This window comes from Peromyscus eremicus, chromosome X (genome assembly GCF_949786415.1).
Source record: "Peromyscus eremicus chromosome X, PerEre_H2_v1, whole genome shotgun sequence".
Lineage (NCBI taxonomy): Eukaryota > Metazoa > Chordata > Mammalia > Rodentia > Cricetidae > Peromyscus > Peromyscus eremicus.
In genome coordinates this window covers 84,892,519-84,899,480 of record NC_081439.1, presented here as the reverse complement: position 1 = coordinate 84,899,480, position 6,962 = coordinate 84,892,519, and the positions used below count along the sequence as shown (strand labels likewise).

At 40.7% G+C, this 6,962-nt stretch overlaps 1 non-coding gene across 1 annotated transcript; it reads left to right on the top strand.

Annotated features, from left to right (window-relative positions):
* Nucleotides 1-6,631: 6,631 nt before the first annotated feature.
* On the top strand, nt 6,632-6,735 carry LOC131900273 (U6 spliceosomal RNA). The gene has a single exon (XR_009376184.1). It is a non-coding gene; the product is annotated as a U6 spliceosomal RNA (small nuclear RNA).
* Nucleotides 6,736-6,962: the final 227 nt, after the last annotated feature.

Below are 6,962 nucleotides of genomic sequence, written 5' to 3'. Positions count from 1 at the left end.
CATTACTCACAATAGTGAGCAATTGGGAAAGCCACAAGTATACATTAGTGAAGAAACAAAATGCGGCATTCCCACACAGTGGAATATATACTATTTAGATGATTCAAGGTTCATTCACTGACAACAAAATGAATAAACTACTGGTATAAATGCATGACATGGATAAACCTTAAAAATATGCCAAGGGAGAAGACATTCACAAATAATCATATACGATGTCTTGTATTTATATGAACTGTTTAGAATAGATAAATCCACAGGGACAGAAAGTAGATCAGTGCTTGCCTTGGGCTGCTAATGGGTATGAAGTTTTTTTTTGCAGGGGGAGGGAGGGCTGAAAATGTTCTAAAATTGATTGTGGACATGTGAACATACTAATATCCATTGAACTGTACATTTAAAAGGGATCAATTGTGTGTGTTTTATTTCCACTATCTTGTTATAAACTAGGCTGTCACACACTAATAGTCTGTCACATCTAACTGCAAAGAAGAACTTAGTCAATTCTCAGTGAAGCAAAAGCTAAATCAAATTTCACTTCTGTGTAGAAACTTCCTATATCTTAGTTCTTCTTATCCTTGAGGAGTAACAGAAACTCTACATTCCTGACCAGCAAAGTTGTGAACTGTAAGAGCCCTAAAGTGCAAAGCACGTCTTTCCAGGGCAACTGTTTGTTTAATTTTATTTCACACACAAGGCACTAACATTTCTTCTTCTCTGCACACTGGCATTTATGCTATGACATTCTTTCTTTCACTGAAGACTGAGTAATCCAAGTACTAATTAGTATTTGCTGACCCTCAGCATTCTATTCTTAATTTTATATTTTAAAGATTGATTTGTTTTTATTTTATGTGTATGGGTGTTTTGCCTGTATGTGTCTATGCACCACATGTGTGTAGCACCCATGGAGACCAGAAAAGGGCATTGAGTGCCCTGGAACTGGAGTTATATATGGGTGTCAGCCACCATGTGGGTGCTGGGAATCAAACTTCTACCTCTGCAAGAGCAGCCAGTGCTCTTAACTGCTGAGCCATCATCCCTCCAGCCCTCGGCATTCTATTCTTACAAATCTCATCTTGTCCTTGTCGGGCTTTTTCTCAGTAAACACAAGACAGTTTCGTTATACTACTTATTTATTGAATTTATTCATTAGTGTGTATGTGTCTCTCTGTGTGTACACATTCATGTCTGCAGAGGCTCCCACGGAGCTGAGATTAGAGGTGTGTGCAGCACATCTGGCTTGTTATGTGGATGTTGGAATCCAAACTCTAGTCTTTATAATTTCACAGCAAGCACTTTTAACTGTCAAGCCATCTCTCCAGACCCAGTTTTGTTAGTGTAAAAATGTTTGTGAATGTGTGTGAGTGTGCACATGTGTAGGTATGCATGCACGGTGCACACATGTATGTGGAAGGCAGATGCCAACATCATATGTCTTCCCCAGTCATTTTTCAACTTATTTATTTTTAGACAGTCCCTTTATGAACCTGAGGTTTGCTGACTCGACTAAACTGGCTGGAAAGTGAGTTCCAGGAATCCTGCTGTCTCTGTTTTTTTCAGTACTGAGATTACAGACCAGTATGGCTCCTTTTTATAATGTGGGTACTAAGGCTTGAACTCAGGTCATCACACTCCTGCGGCAAGCACTTTACCAAATGAGCAATCTCTCCAGCCCCCATTTTCTTTCATTTTAACATCCTGTACCCCATGGTGTTTTCCTTATGTTGTGGAAATCGTTAAGAAGCTGTGTAGTAAAAAAAGAAACACACACACTCTAGAGAATCTGACTACCTAGTTTATGTTATAGTTCTGTTTTTTTTTTCAGTTTGAGACAGTATGCTTTGCTTATTTTTAAAATCAGAGTGATGATGTTGATAATAATAGTACTCACCTCTGGCTTATTATGAGGAAAATCCACAAAGTAATAAGAATAATGATAGTATATAGTGGAGGTCATAATGTATTTGCTGTTATTTATGCTGGGTTGTCACTCATATCCCAGAATCATCTGGCAAAACAGATTCAGTCACACCCAGTGAGATGGATAGATGGCAGGAGCCGGGTCCAACAGCAACCAAATTTTATAGGCTTTCAGGCAGGTTAGCGGAGTCATTAGGTTGCATTTAAGAGGAATAAGGACTTAGTCAAGTGGTAAGGCCACTGGTTAAGGACAAATCTGGACCACACAACAAGGAGACTACAGAAATATATGTGAATGTGAGTTGAAATAAAGACAATTCTAGGCAGGAATACAGTCTTTACATTCCACTTTGCAAGTATTTTGGAAGTGTTTCCCAGGTAGGAGCCCTTCCATGTTATAACAAAGTGAGCAAAATTCCAGAAGTTCTTTTTTAGAGCTGGAGTATCAATCATACTCATCTGCTTCACAGAAACTGATTCACCAAACTTGAGTCCTATAAGTTAACTTACAGGTAACTACATCTAAGCTCAACACTTTAAGGGTTTCTGAATTACAGAGCTTGAAGTGAGGCTAAGGAAGAAGAGATCTGCAACTGTCTTTCTTCTTCAATTCGGACCATCTTGAGCACTGTCACAGAAAGAACAGAAATAGAATGAAAAAGAACCTGACAAAATGGCTTCTTTCAAATTAATTTGAACCACTCAGAAATAGATTGTTACTAAAGCAATTGATGTGCCCACTCTCAATTTCCAAAGCACAACTATATCAGTAGGCACGATGACAATTCATACTGAACTCTCCCATGCCAAGTATGAGTGATCTGCAAAAACATAGTGAGCAAAGCCTCTGGAGTGTAGGGTTGTATTTGAAAAATAACCCTTCCTGTAAGTCACTGACATCACAGAACAGAGAATGCCTTTAAAAACAATCCTGTAAGAGTCACTATGGAACCATTCCAGTACGATGATACTTGTTCGTCTAGCTTAAACCAGGAAGGTATTTTAGGCTCTAAGCTTTGCTCCTCAGTCCTTTGGAGGCTGGGGAATAAAATGAAGACAAGTTTCCATGTCCATTTGAACATCTAAGACTGTTAGTAAACTGAATAGGTTATGCACACTCGTGTGCACAGACAATACTAAAATACAAATTCCTTTTAAAGTGCTACTGAATATTGGTGGTTACTGAAGCTAAGTAAGGGTGACATTAGGTTTGTTGCATAATTCTCTTTTGTGAATGTTTAAAGTAAAACTTTAAAAGTATGTTATTAAACTCAGTGAAGTTTTAAAATGTGTTCTCAACCAGTGGAGTAGAATTATAAGCATTGTTGTAGTGACCTTGGAAAGAGATAGAATCTTTTCTTTCTTACCTTGCTTCCTTCCTTTCCTTGAGATAAGGTCTTGTTATATATTCTAGGCTGGAATGGGAGTTGCTACATAGACCAAGATTATCTTTCACTTGAGATACTCCTACCTCTGCTTTCAGAGTGCTGTAATTACAGACGTGTGCTTCCATACTTGGCTAGAAAGGTAGTTTTCATACTTGTAATGGTTTGAATTCTTTTGATACACTATGGTCCCTACTTTGAGATGTGTGCACTCTACAGAAGTTGTAACAATGATACATTATAAGTAGTATTTATATTAGTTTTAAATATTCAGAAAATTATTTTATTAATATCAAATATAAAGAGTGACTCTGGTATTCTCATTCTAGTCATCAAGGGAAGATGTTTTTAATAATGAGTGAAAAGATAATTTCCTTTCAATAGACATATGTCATAAAGAAAGCATTTTCAAACATATATTTGGGCTGGGAAAATGTAGTTACAAGCACTGACTGCTCTTCCAGAGGACCTGGTTTCAGTTTCCAGCACCCACATGATGGCTCACATGCTGTGGGATGTTCTGTATGGCAAATGTGTTGCTCTGATTGGTCAATAAATAAAACACTGATTGGCCATTGGCTAGGCAGGAAGTATAGGCGGGACAAGGAGGAGAATAAAGCTGGGAAGTGGAAGGCTGAGTCAGAGAGACACTGCCAGCCGCCACGATGACAAACGGCATGTGAAGATGCCGGTAAGCCACAAGCCACGTTGCAAGGTACAGATTTATAGAAATGGATCAATTTAAGCTGTAAGAACAGTTAGCATGAAGCCTGCCACGGCCATACAGTTTGTAAGCAATATAAGTCTCTGTGATTACTTGGTTGGGTCTGAGCGGCTGTGGGACTGGTGGGTGAGAGAGATTTGCCCTGACTGTGGGCCAGGCAGGAAAACTCTAGCTACACTCACAACTGTCTGTAACTCTAGTTCCAGAACATCAGATGCCCTCGGCGGCCACCAGGCACACACACTCATACACAGAAAATAAAAATAAATGTAAAGAAAGCAGATATTTGGGGTCTAGAGAGATGGCTCAGCCGTCAAGAGTGCTTACGGTTCCTGTAAATGATTCAGGGATGGTTTCCAGCACCCACATGGTGGCTTCCATCTCTAACTCCAGTTCCGAGGAATCTGATGCCCTCTTCTGGCCTTTGCCAGCACCAGGCATGCATGTGCTGCACAAGCAAGCACTCATAAATACAAGTTAAAAAAATAATATTTTAAATGTAAAACTCAAAATAGAAAAAAATCGAAAAAAGTTTTTCACCATCTTGTAAATATGTTGCTGAAAACTGAGTCACCTATTTGCCCAACTTTTGAAAGAAGATTTCATTTTTATTTTATGTGTTTATGTGTATGAGTGTTTTGTCTGCATGTGTGTTTTGTCTGTACACTACCTGCATGCCTGGTGACCAAGGAGGCCAGGAGAGGGCACCAGATCCCCTGGAACTGGGGTTAAGGGCTGTAGTAAGCTACCACATGGGTGCTGGAAACTGAACCCAGGTTATCTGGAAGAACAGTGAGTGCTCTTAACCACTGAGCCCTCTCTCTATCTTCTATTTGTCCTAACTTTAAAGAAAAAAAGTAACAGGGCATTTTTTTTTTGCCAACTGTGTGAGTTTTGTTTTTATTTATTTTTTATTCATCTATTTTACATCCCAGTCACAGCCTCTCCTTGCCTTCCTATTCCCTCCCCCATTCCCCGTCTCTGTTCCCCACCAATCCCCTCCTCTTCCATCTCCATCCAGGAAAGGGCAGGTATCAGTAAAACATGGCATATCAAGTTGCAGTAAGACTAACTAAGCACCTCCCCATATGAGGAGTAGGGTCCCAAATGTCTGTAGAAGAGTCAGAGACAGCCCCTGATCCCACTGTTAGGAGTCCTGTGGGATGACTCATCCCTAGCAGGCTTGAGCCCCAGCCAAGTAAAAAATATACTTTCTGAGAGCCAGCCTGGGTCTGCCTAAGGGCCTTAGCAACAGCAGCTGAAACATGATCTGGAGATGACCTGGACCAATGAGAGACAGCCATGTCACATCAGCTGATACATATTCATCAGACCTTCCCCCAGGGTGGGGTGGAGGGTATATAAGGCTTGCCTCTACCTGAATAAACTGAGCTTGTTGTTGACATTCTCTTGGAGTCTGTGTGCCATTGACTCTGCGCCTACTTGACCCCCGCCCCCAAAGGGAACAACAGCAAGGACCCTGCTATAGAGTCCCACGATAGGACCAAGCTACACAACTGTCACATATATGCAGAGAGCCTAGTTTCAGTCCCATGCAGGCTCCCTGGTTGTTGGTTCAGTCTCTGCGAGCCCTTTGAGCCCAGGTTAGTTGAGTCTGTGAGGTTTTTTTTTTTTTTTTTTTTTGAGGTGTCCTTGACCCCTCTGGCTCCTATACTCCTTTCTTCTCCTCCGCAGGATCCCCAAACTCTACTCAATGTTTGGCTGTGGGTCTGCATGTTTCCATTAGCTGCTGGATGACACCTCTCTGGTGACTATTTGGGCTAGGAACCAATCTAGTCATAGGAAATAGCCAGTTCAGGCTACTTATCGGCTATTGCTAGGAGTCTAAGCTTGGGTCATTCCTGTAGACTCCTGGGAGATTCCCCTGCGCCAGGCTTCTGCCTGACTCTGAAAGGCTGCGCGCTCACGCGCGCACACACACACACACACACACACACACACACACACACACACACACACATACACACACACACCCGCCCCCGCAGGCCTCCTCAGCACTCTTCCCCTCAGTGCCCCTCAACATGATCGCTCATCTTCCCATCCCCACCCGGCCTCAGTCCACTCACAAAATCTCTTCTTCTATTTCCCCTTCCCAGGGAGATCTGAGTGCCCCCCTAAAAACCCTCCTCATTCCCTAGTCTTTCTGGGTCTGTGGATTGTAGCATGGTTATCCTTTACTTTACAGCTAATATCCATTTATGAGTGAGTACATACCATGTTTCTCTTTCTCTGAGTTACCTCACTCAAGATGATTTTTTCTAGTTCCATCCATTTGCCTTCAAATTTCCTGGTGTCCTTTTTTTTTAACAGCTGAGTAATACTCCATTGTGTAAATACACCACATTTTCCTTATCCATTCTTCGGTTGAGGGACATCTAGGTTGTTTCCAGGTTCTGGCTATTACAAATAAAGCTGCTATGAACATAGTTGAGCAAGTGTCCTGTGGTATGATTGAGCATTCCTTGGGTATATGCCCAAGAGCGGTATAGGTTTGGGTCTTGTGTTAGATTGATTCCCAGTTAACTTGCCTAAAACTAGCTGTAGCAATAGTTTAAACTCATTTGTATATTTTACTTTGGTGCTCACTTTGACAGCACATAAACATAAAAATGATCCAGAGAAGATTAACATGGTACCTGTCCACGGATGACATACAAATTCATAGTGGTTCATAGTTTTCTAAAACAGACTGTGTTTGAAAATGTCATAATGATATCTAATACTTTGTATATTAATTTCAAAAGTTTTCTAGAAGCACAAGGAATATGGAAATTAAACTATTACTTTTTTATTTTGTAAGAGTCACTGATTAGATGTTAGGGAGAATGAAATTTAATAAATCAAATGTCAGCAAAATATCTTTAAAATAACTGTGCAGTAAGACTGAAAATTCAGTGGCACAATTTTCT